This window comes from Cebus imitator, unplaced genomic scaffold (genome assembly GCF_001604975.1).
Source record: "Cebus imitator isolate Cc_AM_T3 unplaced genomic scaffold, Cebus_imitator-1.0 Scaffold206, whole genome shotgun sequence".
NCBI classification, from domain to species: Eukaryota; Metazoa; Chordata; class Mammalia; order Primates; family Cebidae; genus Cebus; species Cebus imitator.
The window spans coordinates 939,134-943,317 of record NW_016107521.1 but is presented as its reverse complement, the minus strand read 5'-3'; positions in this window follow the sequence as shown (position 1 = coordinate 943,317).

The following is a 4,184-nucleotide window of genomic DNA, read 5'->3' as shown; positions in this document are numbered from 1 at the left end:
GCATGCTTCATTCTCTATCTTCTCAACAATACATTCTTTTGTACCTTTCCTACTCATCACCTTTCCATTTATTTGCTGCCCAGTATCATGCCTTCTAGGTCTTGCATTATGTGGAAATTCTGGAATTAAAAGGATTGCTTTTTTTTTTTTTTAATACTTTTTCCTTTCGATCCTTTGGACCTGCATTGTGTAAAATCTGTTTTTCTCTGTTGCTGGATTAAACAGTTCTCTTTAGGTTCTCTGAAGATGTAAAAACATCACTGACACCAGGATATATGGATTCACCTTTCTTTATTTCCTCTTTTATTCATTTTCTTTGACTGCCTGACTGGTTTCTTCAGGCAGGATGAAGCTCTTCTCTGACGTGGTGAGTGGGTGAATCTCGGAATCATGTGGCAAATGAATGAGTTACATGGTGCTCAGTAGTCCCATATGGTCTTGGGAACAATTTGCTGCCCCAAATTATGGCTGAATTTGTCTTGGATGGAAATAATGAGGAAGTTCATGTGAGTCATCATGATGAGAAATAGAAGCATCCCTCCCTATGCTCCACCTCCCAGGGCTCTTTGGACTATTCTACTGTCACCTACCTTGATTTTCTCTATGGTCATCGCCTATCTGACTAGTGTTCTTAAACATTTTATTAGCTCAAATTGTTACTCTTCCAGATGAAAGTTCTATGTAACTTGTCATATTCTATTAAAAATATTAGGATTTTTCTTTGATTTTTTAAAATTTATCAATTAATGGGAGGGGTTTTGCCTATATTAACCATGTTGGATTATCTATACTGGCATCAAAAGAACAGATGTTGGTGCCAGGAGCTTAGCCTCTAGTGGGTTGTGTGTGTGTGTGTGTGTGTGTGTGTGTGTGCGCGTATGTTTGTGTGTGTCTAGAATGGTGGTAATGGGAGGTAAACATGGAGGGCTTTTGCTTATAGTGTCATTTTCATAGCAATTTTAGAGAGAAAAGTAAATTTGCTCACTCAGTCCTCTTGAACTAGAGACCCTGATACCTTTTATGAGATGAAATAATCTATATTTAAAAAGGATTCAAGGCCAAATAAGCCAATACAGTCTAGTTTACATTAAAATGTTAATACATTATAAAGTCACTGAAGAATACACATTGAAAGGTTGCCATAGTAACAGTCATATTCATGAAGTGGATGTAGGTACTAGACTCTTGAGTGATGGCTTGCCTTGTTATTTGCTTTAAGGCATGTTTAGATGCCTTTCTTTCTTGTCTCCTTGGGAAATAGAAAATGGGAAAGGGACTTGTAACTGATACAGTTCTGTGGTTGAAAGTGACAGAAGTCAATTTTGACTCATTTAAGTTGAAAATGTATTGGTAGGATGAAGGGATGGTTCATAGAGTTAAAGGAAATGTGAAAGAGAGGGGGTTTAGAGGGGGGTTTTGGAGGGATCAGAAATTTGGAGCAATTCTGAGGACCTGGGGAACAGTAATCATGGGACAGCCTCTGATATGGTTAAGTTTTGTGTCCCCACCCAAATCTCATCTTGAATTATAATCCCCATAATCCCCTAACCCCAAGGGAGAGACCAGGTGGAGGTAACTGAATCGTAGGGGCAGTTTCCCCCATGATATTCTTGTGATAGTAAGTTCTCATGAGATCTGATGGTTTTATAAGGGACCCTTCCTTCTTCACTTGGCACTTCTCCTTCCTGCTGGCTTGTGAAGAAGGTGCCTTGCTTCCCCTTTGCCTTCCACTATACCATGATCATAAGTTTCCTGAGACCTCCACAGCACTGCTGAACTATGAATCAATTAAACCTCTCTCCTTTATAAATTATCCAGTCTGGGGCAATTCTTTATTGCAGTGTGAAAATGGACTAATACAGCTACCAGGGGAAACATAAGGATCAGTGAACTCTTACTATTTTCAGTTTTGTTTCCCTACATTCAGAATTCAAATTCCAAAGAGGTTCTGATCTACCTGGTTTGAAAAAAATTCTGTGTGTGTACACACACACACACATACACACATACACACACACTTTTTTTTCTTGTAGAGAGGATTCTTGCAGAGAAATTGTTCTAGTGGCTCACAGCTCTTTCAGATTATAAATAGTAAACCACAGGTAATAGACTAGGGATGATCATACAAAAAAATGCCAGTTTCAAATGGAGAAACGTTTTGCTGGAAAAGCTTCATTTCTGTGTGTGATTTTCTTAAAACTTGTCTTTCTCTTGGACTTCTTTTATCTTTCATGTATCTATATCTTCCTGCTGTCTTAGCTTCTTTTTCTTCATTTCTGAATTTCCATCAGTAAATTTCGGTTGTGAGGATCCTCACTTTATGATGTTCTTTTCTAGGGACTGCCACCATGGCTCCTTCCCTAGCCCTTCCTCTGTCCTAGGCAATGTCCAAAATGCTACATGTTTCTAGATCTCACTTTCCCCCTTTCTTTTCTCCTCTTCCTTTAGTGTCTTACTTTTAAGACCAGTTAAACATTAAAACAGAAATGTTACTGTATAACTGGTTAACAGTGAGTTAATATTACCTTTGACAGATTATATTTTTGTTCACAATTCTTCAACCCTCCTATGTCCCTGCCTTTTGCCATGGGACTTTGTGGTTCCTCTCACTAGAGATTTCCCTGTCCTACTGATGTTGGGATTGGCCATGTGATTTGCTTTGGGCAATGGGATGTGTGCAAACATGATATTGGCAAAGGCTTAAAATATGCTCATGGGTTTTGGCTTGCCCTCTTGTGCTTCTGCATTGCCATGGACATTTCTTGGGTTTTCTGCTGTTCCCAGTAGAAAGTGTGACATATGGAGCAGAGCTGCCCCAACCGACTCGCACACCCACAGCCCGAGGCTGAGCTGTTGCAGTGGACCTACAGACTTATGAACACGAGAATAAATGCTTCTTGTTGCATGGCCTTCAGTTTTGGAAAAATCTGTTAAGCAGCACTTTTGTGGCACTGTTTAATGAATACATTACTTATACCAGTGAGTGCATTTTCATTTAAACTGGGATATTCTGGAGTTCATATTTATATTCATGTGAATATTTTATAGATTCATTCAAGGTACTAAGAAAATGCTGGGCTGAAGGTGTCTTATGGGAACCTCCTAAATATGCACCAGGAGGCAAAAACCTCTAAATACATGTTGGTTGCCCATATTAGATGATCAGTATTTTCATTAGAGAATGAAGTAGTTCCTGAGAAGCCTTCGTAACACAGAATCCTTTCCCAGCGAAGTGCATTTTTACCATAGTTCTGGTATAGGTTACAGTGTGGCTCTGGTTCCTATGAACTTGCCAGGGCTTTGATGGACTCTTGAAACTGCTTAATATGGTACCCAGCAGATTTCCAGGTAGAGGTCCACAAAGGCTGAAGCCAGCAGCACTTTCCTGGAACTTGCTCTGTCTATGAGATCAACTTTGAGTTTATTCACTAGTTTTTTCTTTTCTAATTTAGTCTATAAAAATCAGTGTTTTAATTTTGAGAGGCTTCTTATTTGTGGCGGCAAGCAGTATATAGAGGAGTGCTCGTCGGTCATCCACGTCTTCCAGGAGCTCATGCTGGAAGTTTTAAAACACTGAACTGTGTTTTAAAATCTTTTAATTTATTTATTTATGGAGACAACTGTGTTGTCCAGGCTGACCTTGAACATCTGGGCTTAAGCAGTTCTCCTACCTCAGCCTCCCAGGAGGCTGGGAGTAGACACACACACCACCATGTCCAGCTTCATGTTTTTTATGCTTATATAATACTTGCTTCTTATAAAATAGCCAAACAATACATAAATAAATGGCACAGTATGTAAAAGTTCTCAGTAATCCTATATCTCAGCGATAATTATTCCTAATTCCTTCAGATTTTTTTCTATACATTGCAAATGTATGCTTTTTAAAAAAATTAACAAATGGGATTACACTATAATGTCATTTTGCAGCTGACTCTTTTCTATGTAATAGTGTATGGTAGCTTTCTTTGTTAGTCAATACTCTATTGGAAAGGCCATTTTCTTTGAGGTATAATTTTGTTCTGCTTTCTAGGATTATGTGATAAGCCAACATATTAAAAAAATTTTTTTTGGCCGGGCGCGGTGGCTCAAGCCTGTAATCCCAGCACTTTGGGAGGCCGAGGCGGGTGGATCACGAGGTCAAGAGATCGAGACCATCCTGGTCAATATGGTGAAACCTCGTC